Raw genomic sequence first — 15,832 nt, 5'->3', positions numbered from 1 at the left:
AGAGAGAGAGAGAGAAAGGAAGAAAGAAAGAAAGAAAGAAAGAAAGAAAGAAAGAAAGAAAGAAAGAAAGAAAGAAAGAAAAGAGGGAGGGAGAGAGGGAGAAAGGAAGAAGTGTGAAATTTCAAGCTGGATTCTAGGAATAGACATGCAAGAACTACAGGATAGAAAAGAAGTGCAAAGAGCAGGTTGTCTGACAAAGATCTTAGGGTCTTATTGACACAAGATAAGGGTAGTATTAGCCTAGAAAGAGGCCCCAGTTAGGACTAAGCTAACATTTATTACAGTACCTGCTATGTGTCAGTCACTGTGCTAAGTGCTCTTTATCAATACAATCTCATTTGATCCTCATGACAACCCTCGGAAGCAGTTGCTATTATTATCCCCATTTTATATTTGGGGAAATGGAGGCAGCCAGGGGTTAGGTGGCTTGCCCAGGGTCTCAGTAAGTGTCTAAGGCTAGACATGAAATTAGATCCTCCTCACACTATGCCCAAGGCTTTATCCATTGAGCCACTTAGAAAACTCCTTAGCAGTCAACCACGCACATCCCCACATTTTTCTAGATATTCTTAAAAAGAGGAGCAATACCTTTGCAAGATTATACTACAAACTGCCTGGTCAGAAGGAGGATATTTATTGAGAATCAGAGCAGAGAAGCAGATCAGTGGTATAGTCAGGAAAAGCTGAGTTCAAATCCTACCACCTACCGACTTAGCTTTGTGCTCCTGGGCAAGTCACATAATCTCTCTGACACTCAGTTTCCTCATCTGCAAAATGGGGGCAATAGGGATTATCGTTAGGATCTCCTGAGGTCATATTTGCAAGGTGCTTGGCAAACCTAAAGTGTTACATAAATGCTGGCTGTTCTTAGTAAGGAGCAGGCTGCACCGATCCTGAGGTTCCCGTGATAAGTGAAACTGAGACCTTGCTCAGAGGGAGGCGGCTGTTTACGTTCTGGACGTTTCCTTCATTCTCTGGCCTTTGGAACCTGGCCTGGTCATGCTAAACCTGTTTAGAATACAAATTCATTTGTCAAACACTAAAAGAAGATGGCCAAAGGTTCTGAGCGGTGATACCTCATCAAATAGCAAAAAGCAGGAAAAACAAGCTCCTGAGAGGCTTGGAGTGAGCTCCTACTAAGAGCCATCATGGATGAATGAATGAATAAGCACTTGAGACTTTGCTATGTGCCAAGCACTGTGCTAAGAGGAGGGGATGCAGACATAAAAGCCTACTCTCAAAACTTAAAAAAAAAAACAATCCTCACCTTCTGTCTTAGAGTCATACTGTGCATTGTTTCTAAGGCAGAAGAGTGGTAAGGGTAGGCAATGGGGGTCAAGTGACTTGCCCAGGGTCACGCAGCTAGGAAGTGTCTGAGGCCACATTTGAACCTAGGACCTCCAGTCTCCAGCCTTGGCTCACCATCCACTGAGCTACCCAGCTGCTCACTAGGGGCATATATTCTAATGGAAGAGAGACTACATCGAAGAGGTTTCCGTTGGAGGAAAGGACGCCATGGTCCTTAGATGCAGCAATACCGAAAGGCAATCCTTCTTGTTAAAAAGTCATTTCCATGAAGAAAGTCATGTCTACATCCGACACTAACTTATTATGACAGTGAGGAGGACGTTGGCGTCCCAAGATGATGTCTGTAGGCTGAGCGGAAGCAGGACTGGAGCTCTGGGGCAGGGAGTGCTGCTGCTCCCAGGAGTCTCGGATTTATCCGCCCGTCCGTTTTGGCAGCCACGTGGGGACGGTTCCCTGAAATGATGGCTTGGTCTGCCAGCATGGCCGACGGTCTGGGGGCACTGCTCTTCCGGGGCTCTGGACTTCTGGGTCCTGGGCTATCTCCGTCTAGGGCTGACCCAAAGCAGCAGTTGTGTTTTGGCTTTCGTGGACTCTCCTTCTGGGCTTTGCTGCCTCACTTAGACGGGCTTGCCTGCCCTATAAATGGCGGACCTCTTGGGCAATCTATCTGCTGAAATCTATGGATCCCTTCTGAGAAGGACGTTCTGAAATAAATGAAGGAAATGCTAAATGTGAGGTAAACGCTCATGAAAGTAAAGATGTCGGGCGTTTCTTTCCCACCCAAAGTCATGGACCCCCTGAAATCTTTCCGCAGATCCCACGGAGATCCGCGGAATCCAGCCAAAGAGTCTTGATTTTATCTGTCAGTGCACGTATCTGAGATCGACTCTACAGGGGGACGGAGAGCTGGACCCAAGATGGAAAAAGGAGGGAGAGGGAGAGGGTGGGCCGCAGTGCCTTTGGGAAACTGGGTGACATTTTTGACAATCCCAACACACACACACACACACACACACACACACACACACACACACAATCCTTGTTAACAATGTTCTCTTGCTTGCAAATATGAGAATACCTGATTTTATCTTTGAAGAATCAGAGTTGTAGGTGAGCTACCATACAGGGCAAAGGAGAGATGGATACAAGGAGCCTGGTGCCTATTTCCAATGATGGTGGAGAATAATATCATTGAGGGGCACTTGGGTAAGACCTGGGTTCAAATTTGACTAGCTGTGTGACCTTGGGCAAGTCACTTAGCTCCCATTGCCTTGTCCTTACCCCTCTTCTCCCTTGGAACCAAAACACAGTCATGATTCTAAGACAGACGGTAAGAGTTTTGTTGTGTGTGTGAGAAGTAAATGTCTTATTCTCCACCTCGAGGCAGGAGGCAGAAAGTATGCTTCATTCTCAGGCCTAGAAAATCATAGTTCGCACACAATAGTGTATGATAAAGGCAGTAGAAGGTCACAGAAGAAAACACTTCTTGGGTCTGAGAAGGAAGGTCACTGCGTCGAGGCGGATTAGGAGAGACCTCATGAAGTAGGTAGAATTTCCGTTGGATTTTCAAGGCCGAGCTGGAAATCATTAAGCAAAGAGAAGGAAGGAGGACTTTCCAGGCATAGGTGGGGCAGCCTAAGCAAATAGTTGGAGGCTGAGCTCGCTGTGCATGTCTAGGGGTCAAAGAGCTGTCTAGCTTGGTTGGAGTATAGAGTGCGGAGACGTGAGTTAAATGAAATAAGTCTATAAAGACAGGGTGGGCCCAAGTTATCGAAGGCCTTGAATGTTGAGACTTCCACCCAAGACAGAAATGGCAAAGCCAGGAGGACCAGGTTTGGGGTCAGGAAATGAGCTCAGTGTTGACATGTTGAGTAAGTAAGGTTCAATCAATGAACCAGCATTTATTAACAGCCTAGTATATGTCAGGTTCTTACCTATACAAAGAAAGGAAAAAACAGCTCCTGCCCTCAAGGAGTTTATATTCTAACAGAGGAGACGCCCAATAAATGGGCCCATCTAAGATACAGAGAGAGGAGATGGAAATCGCCTTCTATCACTAGCAGGGGAGGTAGAGGGTTCCTGCCTCGGGGGATATGTGAGTCTATCTGGAAGGAAGTGAAGATTGTAAGAGGTGGAAGACAGGAGGGAGAGCATTATAATCAGTCAATCAATCAATGTTTTTCAAGAGCCTACTGTGTGCATCAGGCATTGTGCAAAATGGTGGCATGGGGGTGGATGGTGGGGGAGAATGAACCAGCCGGTACAAAGGCTCAGAAGTGGGAGATGGGAGATGGAGCATCTGCTATAGATGAGGCTTGGCCAGTATGGCTCAACTGAAGAGTGTGCTGACGTAAGTACAGGGGGAAGAGATAGAAAGGTAGGAAGGGGTCAACAAAGGAGTTTCTCTTTGACCCTAGAGGCAGCAGGATGACACTGAAAAAAAGTCAAGACAAGGGATGGAGATTTAAGGATTCTCTGCATAAAAATAAATTGATATTTGGAAATATGTATTGCATGAAGGTACTGGTTTAACCTGTATCGGACTATTTACCACCACGGGGTGAAGGAGGGGGGAAATCTGAATCCTGAAATGTCAGAAAACAATTATCAAAAATTGTTTCTACGGGGGGCAGCTGGGTAGCTCAGTGGATTGAGAGTCAGGCCTAGAGACAGGAGGTCCTGGGTTCAAATCCGACTTCAGACACTTCCCAGCTGTGTGACCCTGGACAAGTCACTTGACCCCCATTGCCCACCCTTACCACTCTTCCACCAAGAAGCCAATACGTAGAAGTTAAGGGCTTAAAAAAAATTAAAAAAAAAAAGTTTAGCAGTGAAGGAGAAGAGAGATGAGCCAGTGACCAGTCGGGCCAGTTGGGTCAAGGAAAGATTTGAAGAGAGTAAAGTTGGAGACCTCAACACATTTGTAAGCAGATGAGAAAAGGCAATGGAGAAACTGAAGATGGAGGAGGAGAAGGCAGGGAGAGAGAATGGTGTCTGCTCCTAATACAGGCAGAGGAGAATTGGGTGAAGGACACAACCTTAGTGAGCAATATCCCTTTTACTGGATCGGCAAAGGAAAAGAATGGAGAGGGACAATCTTGAGAACTCTATGAGAAACGGAGAGAAGAAGCTGGAAGAATTCACAAAGGACGGCCTCCATCTTCTCAGAGAAGTGGGTGGTTAGGGCCATCTGCTCCAGGGAAGGGGGCTGGGGTACAGCTGGTGGCAAGGAGGAGTGAACAGCTTTGGGAACCTTCAATATGGAGAATGAGATAAGGAGTCTGTAAGCGCAGAGTGAAAGGGACTGTCCAGATGCCTCTGTGACTCAGCTGACATTATTTTATCGCATTATTCACCGGCGATGATCAGCTGCTCTGGGGCGGCCACAGAGAAATCTGATGGTGGGAGTTACGCAGGAATGAGAACTGCAGGTCAGAACGGAGAAAGGCCAGCCGAGCAGCAGGTTCTAGAGTGGTAGCTGGTGAAATATGGAAGTGGCCAGACTGATCACGGAGGTGAGCTCAGTTCAGGTCCCTGCGCCCTCAAATGGGACAAAAAGTCCTATCTGCACACTGAGCCAGAGCCCTAAGATTTAGTATTTGTGCGTGACCCAGAGAGCTTTCATCGGATACCGTCTGCCTCTCCTGATTGGTCCTCTCTTCTCTAAGCATGCTTAGGTCATCCTTGGTTCCGCACCACCTTTCATCAATTGGACTCTGATGTCTCTACCTCCCTGAGGAACTCCCGGTGGGATGCCCTCCCTCCTTTACGATCCCCATCAGTATGAACGGCACCATTTGTTCCCGGCGAGTCTCCTGAATCATGCATTTGAAATCTGGTCCCTTTATTTGATCTGGATCATGTGGAATTCTCGGGGAGAATAATTCAACTCACCTCCCAGTGTGACCCCTCTGGAGGCAAGAATGCCACAGTGGAAGTGGGGGATTTCAATGGAGCATATGCCCATGGTGGGGGAAAGGGGAGGAGAGTGGCATTGTCCATACAGGATGACAGCTAGGTGAGGCAGCTAGATAGCTCAAGTGAAGAGAGAACCCATGCTGGAGCTGGGGGATCCTGGGTTCAAATCTAGCTTCAGACACTTCCTAATTGTGTGACCCTGAGCAAGTCACTTAACCTCCATTCCCTATAGTCTAGGTCAGTGATTCCCAAAGTGGGTGCCACTGCCCCCTAGTGGGTGCTGCAGCCATCCAGGGAAGTGGTGATGGCCACCGGTGCATTTATCTTTCCTATTAATTGCTATTAAAATTTTTAAAAAATTAATTTCCAGGGGGCGAAGTAATATTTTTTTCTGGAAAGGGGGCGGGAGGCCAAACAAGTTTGGGAACCCCTGGTCTAGGTACTTAAATGGAATCCAGGGAAATAGGGAGACTGAGATGAGGAGAGAGAGAATTCCGAGAGAGGATAGTCAGGGGAAATGAGACAGATGGGAGCAGAAATAGACTGAAAATGGAAAATGAAGCCAGGTAATAAAGAGCGTCCGAGGGTCCATCTTGAGTATTTTGCTCCCCCACGATGGGTGGCCTCCATCCAAAGCCCTCTTCGCTGTCTTTCTCAGCCTCCCTGTCTAGGAACATGAATAACTGTAATAACTGCTAACTCTCCCACGGTTCAGCGCCATCCCATTGAGATTCGGATCTTCCCCAACGTGGAGGATTACTCATTCCCATACAGATTCAATGAACTCTTTATTACAATGAAAGCAAAAATAGGAGCGAGTGTGAGTTTTCAAACCCTTAAACATCTCCCTCTCCTTGTAAGATCTGCAGTGTGAACTTTCCCACTCTTTTGGGTACTTTCACAAGAAAGGAAGAAAGGAAGAAAGGTCGCCCCCTCCCTGAGCCCTTGGACCAAGCATGCTTTTTTTTTTTTTTTTTAAACCCTCACTTTCTATCTTAGAATCAATACTAAGTGTTGGTTCCAAGGCAGAAGAATGTTAAGGACTAGGCAACTGGGGTCAAGTGACTTGTCCAGGGTCACACAGCTAGGACCAGATTTTCTATCTCTAGCCCCGACTTTCTTTTTTTTCCCCATGGTGGTGTTTTAATATTTATTGAATGGCCACAATTTCTACCAGTCTCTAAAACATCGCCACATAGTTAGAGGGCAGCAGATTTCAATTCAGTACAGGAATTCCTTCCCCATCGGGATTTTCCCCATCATAGTTCCAATAGATCACAGTTCAGCATCAAAAGCCAAATGGGAATATCTAGGCCTGACTTTCAATCCTCTGAGCTATTTAGCTGCCCGCCGGCACGCTTAGTGTATAAATCCCCGGAGCAGAGGAAGAAGGGGCTCCTCCCGGCGCAGCTCATCCCACCCCCTGCAGAACTGCCGGATCCGTGATACACCCGTCGGGAGGGTGTTTCCTTCCTGTCCAGCCATGAGGCAAAGCCCAAGGCCCGAAGCTTGGGCAGGCACATCGCTCACGCTTCGGAGACCTGAAGGAGAGGGCAGCCCCGTCCACCATCATGCCAGCCTCCTCTCTCGGCAGACCAGCCCAAGCCATCGGGCTCTCTCATCCTTCTTCTCTCACGAGCCGCCCACATCGCTGATGGTTTCTCATCTTGTTGCCGGGTCTGGAGGGGACTTAGAAGTGGGGAGGTAAAGGATGGCCCCAGACAGACTCAAGACTAGCCATGACCCACTCTCGACTCCCCGGCGTTCTTCACCTTTTCTATCTGGAGCATCTCTTCCTTTAAAGATCGTGACTGTCTTTTAAAGGTTCCCCTAAATTAGATCTTGATCAATGACACGTGTAAAACCCAGTGGAATTGTGCGTCGGCTAAGGGGGGGCTGAGGGGCTGGGGGAGAGGGAAAGAACATGAAACGTGTACTGAGGGGAAAATATTCCAAATTTTTAAAAAATAAAATAAAGCTAATTATTTTTTTATAAATAAATAAATGAATGAATGAATGAATGAATGCATAAATAAATAAATAAATAAATGAGTGAGTGAATAAATGAATGAATGAATGAATGCACAAATAAATAAATAAATGAGTGAGTGAATAAATGAATGAATGAATGAATATATAAATAAATAAGTGAATGAATGAATGCATGAATAAATAAATAAATAAAACAAACAAATAAATAAATGTTCCTCTGATATTGTGAGGTGAGGACATTTTGTTTACCCACCCTGAAGTTCTTCCTGCTCTGTGTCTCCTATTCTTTCTGGTCCCAAAACAATGTGGAAAATTGCAGGATAGAAATGCAAGCTATTCCAGTCAAGGGTTCCCACTAGAGAAATGAATAAGAAGTCTAACTTTCGGGACTTCAGCCCGTGTAAGGGAAAGAAGCCCTTTTACGCCAGCTCCCTTCTGGAAGCAACAGAGAAAATTTCGATTGGCTGTCATCGTGGCCTGGGATGGATGGAGGAAAGGAAGAAGGGGAGAAAGACAGACAGACAGAGACAGAGACAGAGAGAGGCAGAGACCTGAAGATCAAGTGGAATGTATGATATTGGACGCTGTTCCACGTTGAATCATGTCCCCACTCTTGTTAGTCTGATCTGATTAAAGTGTCTTTGTGTACCATTCTTTGGATTGGAGGTGAACCAATGGAACCCATAGTGAGTGTATAAGGGAAAGGAAGAGCCATCCTAAAGTGGGGTGGGGGCTGCAAAGTGCAATCTGATTGGGCGCCAAACATAAGCTAACCTAGGAATCTACCTACAGAGGGGCTGATGTAAGAGGACGCTGGCGGCTGGCTCTCAGGGAAGATGAGAGAGAGAAGACTTGACTGCTACCCAAGGGCATGCACAGGTATTGTGTAAATGGGGATGGCTAAAGTCTAAAGAATGAATGAGGGGGCAGCTGGGTAGCTCAGTGGATGGAGAGCCAGGCCTAGAGATGGGAGGTCCTAGGTTCAAATCTGGCCTTGGACACTTCCCAGCTGTGTGACCCTGGGCAAGTCACTTAACCCCCATTGCCTAGCCCTGTAACAAATAAAATTAATATAGAAGGATATATATATAAAAGATATTAGGATTAAAAAACTTTTTTTTAAAAGAATGAATGAGGGTGAGCCAATTCCATTTGGGCAAGCACTTGAATGACGGCACTTATGTCCCATCCTAGCCCATCACAACAACAATAACATCTTAAAAATTGTGTAAGTTGTCTATTAATTTCCTTGAACCTCTCAGATAAAGCATATAATTAGAAGGCAAAAGTGACATCTTAACTTATTAAAATGTGCCTTTGATAATTGGGGGGGAGGTTTGTTTGCTTATTAAACACCTTAATGGCTAACACCATTAGTGACTCAGTTCTTAACGGATCCTACACGCGAGGCCCAATGAACATCCACATTTTGTGATCCAAAATTATGTTCTGCAAGCCATTCGTTTGTCATCACTTAAGTCACTTCATTCAAGTTTCATAGCTAATTGCTCTAATACCGATCTGATGGGCTTCATATCGATAGCTAACTCCTCTAGTTGGCAGGCAATCGGAGAGCTGGACTGAGGAAAAGAAGGTTTTTGAGGGAAGCTAATGACTTGATTGTTCTGACATCACCCCATTTATTTTTTTCTTGCATCTGACTTTGGTCCACAATGATGGTTGCTATGAATGATTTATGAAGAGTGGTTTCCACTGACTTTCTTCTTATAGCACATTTGTGCAGAGTATTTTGTGATTAGCTGGAGTGTAAATCTCTGTCTTGGGCAAACTCATCAGCATTTGCAGCCTTCTACAACCTGGCTCCAACCTCACTTTCCAGGGTTTGAGGTTTGTTTTTCTTTTTTTCACATTTCTCTCTTCCACTCGCTCTACTATGTTCCAGATAAACTGCCCTGTTTGCTATTCCCTACACACAATATTCTATCAACTATAACCCTGTCTTCACATCTACCTAAATGCACATCCTCCTCTCCTCATAGGATCAGAGATGGGGAACTAGAATTGGCCTTAAAGACCATTGACATCCACCCTCGTTTTTTAAAGGAGGCTCACAGAGACTGTGACCTGTCCAGGATCACAAGACCCCCTCCTTAGAACTCCAAGCTTTTTCTACAAGGCTCATCCCAGATGCCAAATCAGATAGATAGACAGACAGACAGACAGACAGACAGACAGATAGATAGATAGATAGATGGATGGATTAATTGATTGATAGGCAGAGACAGAGAGAAAGAGAGAGATGGGTGTGTAAGAGTTAAAAAGGGTGGTCGCCAAATTGTAATAATTACAATTAAAATTATGAGGCTGTTAGTAGCTTTAGTAGCTTTATTACAGCAAAGTAGAGATAGTAAAAAGAGGGAAATGTAGGAAGAAGGTAGAGAATTGCCTAGCCTACTGCCTGCTCCGATGAAATCCAGCTCAACACTGAAAAAAGGTTCAGTCCACAGTCAGAAAAGTGTGGGAGTGTCTTCAGAGAGTTCCCAGAGTAAGTGTTTCCCTTCATGTTGAGTCACCAACACAGGAATACGAATCAGAGTCCAAGAGCTTCTTCAGCGAGGGCCACCAGCACAAGAGAGAGCTCCTTCCATGTGAGAGTCAAATGCGAGAGACCTTGAGCAGTCCCTGGGTCCCTGCTTATAGGCAGTTTTTCCACCCATTGGTTCTCCCATGTCATACCTCAGGAACCAATCATAGTTCCTTAATTTGTCTAGCACTGCAGTGCTTGTGAGATCAATTTCCTGTCTCTGAGGGTGCGAACTTTCTCTCTATCAATGATAAAGGATCTTCAAGTTTCTGACTGATTAAATTAAAAGGCAGGGGAATTCCAAGTTCCTGATTGATTAAGTTAAAAAAAAAAAAAAGGAAATGTTAATTCCCTTTTCACAGATGGATGGATGGATGGATAGACAGATAGAGTGTTAGATAAATAGATAGATGGATAGATGTATGTATGGATGGATAGATGAATAGATGGAAAGATAGATATGATATATCATTATATGTAATTATATATGTGACATATGTGTGTCGTTACATATATTGCTATATATGTACTTATTAGAATGTAAGCTCCTCAAGAGCAAAGATTGTATCTTTTTGTTCTTGCATAGAACCTAGTACATATATACATAATAGATATTAAATAAATCCTTTTTGATCGATTATAGGAAGCAATTCCTGTTTCCTCTAGCTGTAAGTACCCTCTTACCGGTCAAATGTTTTGTATTTACTTACCTATGCATATATTATTGCTTTGCACCCTGTGAGATACAGACTCCATGAGGGTGATGGACTGTTCCATTTCTATTTCTATTTTCCAATAACAGGCACTCTGTGACTATTGAATTATTGAACTGAATATTCTGATGTTCTATTTGGACCGGCATTTTAGTGCTGAGACTTTTACATGCTTTAGTCCTAAGATACTCAAACTGAGTTAGTGTTCACATTTTAATGTGTTAAATATGAAGAGAGAAAAAGAAAAAAAGAAATCCCTTCCTACCTGGGAAGTAACAGCAACCTTTTCCCTCATTAAGAGGTGTCAGAAAACAGTACACGATTCATTGTCAAATTAATTCTTTTTTTTTTTTAACCCTTACCTTCTGTCTTGGAATCAATACTGTATATTGGCTCTAAGGCAGAAGAGAGGTAAGGGTAGGCAATGGGGGTCAAGTGACTTGCCCAGGGTCACACAGCTGGGAAGTATCTGAGGCCGGATTTGAACCTAGGACCTCCCGTCTCTAGGCCTGACTCTCAATCCACTGAGCTACCTGGCTGCCCCCTCAAATGAATTCTATGGACAGTCAGAACTCATCCTGGGGGAGGTGAGGCAGGCAGCCTGCCAGGATACAGCAAGCAACGGAGGACAAGATGTATATATTTCTCAGGCCCCCAAATCCCACTTTCCATGGCTGGGGGTGGGGGGTGGGGAGGAACTTCATTTGTGATAAATGAACCCTACCATAGTGAGAGACAAAGACTCTTACATTGCCTACCAGGCGTTTATGATGATAATTTTACTACCAGCTCTTTGAGGAAGGAGAGGTGATTTTTATTTGGTGAGGTCAGGGATGATTTGGTGGAGGAAATGGAATCTGACCTCAGTTTTGAAAGGTGATGAGAGCATGGCTGGAATGGCCTGAAAGAAAAAAAAACATGAGTTTTGTGTTAAAAGGCGTATTTATTGTTAAGCTGCAACAGACATGCCTTCGTACAACAGAAACATCTTAAGTGAAAAGTACCAAACGGAACGATGTATGCTCAAAGCAAAATACTTTCCACTGGGAATGCATTAGGATGACCAAGGGCTTTGGGGACCATCTTACTCCAATTTTATGTTACTCACCTATAGGCTTGCTTTCCCTATTCATGTAGATGTGGATGAAACTTTGACTCAATAAAAGAAAAGTCCGTTTATGGCCGAGATCCATTTCACGAGGTAGTCACTTGGCTTAGAGAAGGCATCCGAAAGCACGAGATATCATGTGGATGCCAGTAAACATATTGGTAGCAGAATATAAGCCCCTTGAAGGCAAAGACTGTTCCAAGTTCATAGTTGTTCCTCAGCTTCTCGCACCATTTCTGGTACAGCCGAATTGTTAATAAATGTTTATTGCAGGAACAGCTGGGTAGCTCAGCGGGTTGAGACCCCAGCCTAGAGACAAAAGGTCCTAGGTTCAAATCTGGCTTCAGACACTTCCTAGCAGTGTGACCCTGGACAAGTCACTTAACCTCCATTGCCTAGCCCTTGCCACTCTTCTGCCTTGGAGCCAATACATAGTATTGATTCCAAGACAGAAGGTAAGAGTTTTAAAAATAAATAAATAAAAATAAATGTTCAGGGGGCAGCTGGGTAGCTCAGTGGATTGAGAGCCAGGCCTAGAGACAGGAGGTCCTAGGTTCAAATTCGGCCTCAGACACTTCCCAGCTGTGTGACCCTGAGCAAGTCACTTGACCCCCATGGCCCACCCTTACCAATCTTCCACCTATAAGTCAATACACAGAAGTTAAGGGTTTAAAATTTAAAAATAAATAAATAAAAAATAAATGTTCATTAGTGGATTGATGGAATGCTGGCAGGAAGGCAACGGCTGGAGGTAAGACTACAATGGCAAACTCATTTATTGATCACCACAAACAGTAAACCAGGTTTCTAGTAGAATTGAAGAAGAAAAGATTATATTTCTGAAATGCATTAATGCATTAGTGATTTAGGATCAGATATCTGGGTTCAATTCGATTCAATAAACATTTAAGTGTCGATATGTGCCAAGCTCTGGGGACACAAATGAAAAAGATAGTCCCTGTCTTCAAGGAGCTTTCAGACTGACTACAGGCAAAAGGAAGCTGAAAACTAAGAGTTAGGGGGAAGGTATGTGATGGGTGGAGCTTTGGTGAAGAAATCAGCCAGAGAAGCCCCTTAAATGGAGGTTGGGAGCTCATGGCCTCACCCTCACCCCAAGTCTAGAGAGATGGAGGGTAGTTATTGGATGGATTTTCCAATTCCATTTCCAATTCCAAGGCTTGATGAGATCTTATAGGAGGATGAGTTAATCCCATTAATGAGCTTCCCAGGGCTTGGTGTAGAAATCCTTCAGAGAAAGTCAGTGCATGGAGGTAAGAGATGTTGTTGTTCAGTCATTTCAATTGTGTCCTACTTTCCGTGACCCAATTTGGGGTTTTCTTGGTAAAGAGACTGGAGAGGTTTGACATTTCCATCTCTATCTCATTTTACAGATGAGGAAAAACTTAAGTGACTTGTCTAGGGTCACACAGTTAATAAGTATCTGAGGCTAGATTTGAACTCAGGTCTTCTTGACTCCGGGACTGTCATTCTGTTGATACTATACCAATGATTCCCAAAGTGGGCGCCACTGCCCCCTGGTGGGTGCTGCAGTGATCCACGAGAGCAGTGATGGCCACAGGTGCATTTATCTTTCCTATTCATTGCTATTAAAATTTTTAAAAATTAATTTCCAGGGGGCTAAGTAATATTTTTTCTGGAAAGGGGGCGGCAGGCCAAAAAAAGTTTGGGAACCAGTGGACTATGCTATCTAGTTGCCCTGGTAAGAGATGAGGAGGGTTCAAAAACCAACCTCTGTCACACATTCCTTATATGACCTTTGCAAAGGGAGACATCGAAGCTCTCTGGGTCTTGCTTTCCTCACCAGTATGTAACCCAGAGAGCCTCTCGGAGTGCTGACTGGCAGATAAAGCGCTCTGCTAGCTTCTGTGCCAGTGGACCCTCTTAGGGTTCTACGGGTAGCCTTGAGGGGTTGGGAAGTATCTTTCTAAAGCAGCCACCCCTGAGTCTCTTATGATCATCAGTTTAGAGCAATGAGTCAGCTAAGACAATTCGTCTGTAACTCAGAGTTCCTGGAAGTTCTTTTGCAGCAATCTCGGCAAGATTCCCCTTAGATATGGTGTGGCTTATCTTCTGGCCTCCTGGTAGTGTAGATCAATTTTGGAGCTACTCTCTAACCTCCACCAGCACTGGCGGCTGCTCTATTTCCCCCAAGGATGCAAGAGGTGGCCCTGAGAAGGGTGGGAGGGTTTTTTGGTGGTAATATGCCCCGATCCCACATGCTTCTTTCCATGATAATCATCGATATCCATTAGTAAATCAAACATTAGCTTTTGGAAGAGAGTATTTACTAAAGAAATATTATAAAACATCCCCCTGAAAGTATATGCTACAAGGGGCAACTAGGCTGCTCATTGGATAGAGAGCGGGGTCTGCAGACGCAGAACCAGAAGGTTCTGGGTTCAAATCGGACCTCAACCCAGTGGAATTGTGTGTCGGCTAAGGGGGGGTTAGGGAGGTTTGCAGGAGAGGGAAAGAACATGAAATATGTAACTATGGGAAATATTTAAAATTAAAATCAAATCTGACCTCAGACACTTCCTAGCTGGATGACCTTGGCCAAGTCATTTCACCCCAACCGCTTAACCCTTAATTCTCTTCTGTCTTAGAACTGATAGTATTGATTCAAGACAAAAGGTTTTTTTCAAAGTGTGTCACATAATCTCCCACTTACCTCTACAGATTCCAGGGGAAAATGGGCTCATGGCTATAGGTGGCTAAGAATCCTTCTCTTCCCTTTCTGAGGTCATCATAATGTTCTCCTTATGCAGGTATTTGCAGAATCTTAAAGCTCCCTTTCCTTTATGTGTCCAATTTGCCCTGCATTGAACGTTCTGGTGAAACTGCTGGGATTAAGAGGACTGGGATATTCAGAGAAAGTCCACAATCCTCCGACCCTCCAAACTTCCTAAGGTGTTCCCTCTGGCCAAGGGGATGGTGGGAGGAGACCGAGGTCATGGCCAAACCTGGGCGTCCTCAGTCTCTCATCGCCTTCCCCAAGACATCACTGCCATCCGTCTAGTAGCTTTCAAAGCCTTCTAAATTCATCAAGACATTTTCACATTTAGTCTAAAGCCTGTGATTGATTCGCAGAAATGCCGACTCCTCTTTCACACGTCTGGTTCATAACTCGGATCATATGCTCTGACCGGACAAAGATATCAGAGCAAAACGTCTCGCCACCTGCTTTAAGCGGGGCCAGGTAATCCATTGTTCGACTCATTTGACCCGTATCCCTACATGAAACCGATTAAATGGCCCCCAAGGTCCCTTCCAGCTTAAATCTATGATCTTATGACGAGGAGCCTAAGATTAAACTGGAAATTAACTCGAAATGCTGTTCGCTCTTCCCCTCCCAACTTTGAAAGTTCCTAATCTTTCCTCCATTTAGAAATCACGCTACTTAATTTTGCATCCAGGTTAATGATTCTCTGATAATTAAATAGCTTTATTTGATTTTAATGCATAAAAATCTATTTCCCCCTCTATTTGGGGTCCAGTGCTAAAGCTCAGGAAAGCTACTGGTCCTGATTTATTGGGCAATTGGCATGCATTGCTTAATAAATTTATATGCTTGGAAGCTTGAACCTTTATTTCCTCAGTCATTTCATCTTTGAGCTGCTATATCCGCCATGTTGTTATGATTAAAAATGATGAGGGCCGAGATCAAAAGGAAGAAGAGTATTTTAATAAAAGCCATGCTGATAGAGATAAACTGACCACGCGCCTGTAAGAAACCTATTCCAACCTCACCTCCGCCATTTACCTTCCCTCTCTCCGCAAGCTCAGGTAGCTAAAGAGGAAGTTCAAAGTCACTTCCCCCTTATTTAAAACAGTCCCTCACCTTGAATACATCATCCAAAACAGGAAACCCATTAGGGATCACGGGAAATGTAGTTCCAAGTATCCCAAGTGATTTTAAATGAACAATGTTCAGAGTGGAGAGTGACATGAATGTTTGTTGTATCAATTAAGAATTGAGGGGGGAACTAGGTGGCTCAGTGGATTGAAAGCCAGGCCTGAAGGTGAGAAGTCCTGGCTTCAAATCTGACCTCAGACACTTTCTACCTATGTGACCTTGGGCTTGTCACTTGGCTGCCTTTGCCTAGCCCTTACCAGAGAAAAAAAGAAAGAATGAAAGAAAGGAAGGAAGGAAGGAAGGAAGGAAGGAAGGGAGGGAGGGAGGGAGGGAGGGAGGGAAGAAGGGAGGGAGGCAAGAAGGGAGGAAGG

The sequence above is a fragment of the Gracilinanus agilis genome, chromosome 1 (genome assembly GCF_016433145.1).
Source record: "Gracilinanus agilis isolate LMUSP501 chromosome 1, AgileGrace, whole genome shotgun sequence".
Lineage (NCBI taxonomy): Eukaryota > Metazoa > Chordata > Mammalia > Didelphimorphia > Didelphidae > Gracilinanus > Gracilinanus agilis.
This window is presented reverse-complemented; position numbering follows the sequence as displayed.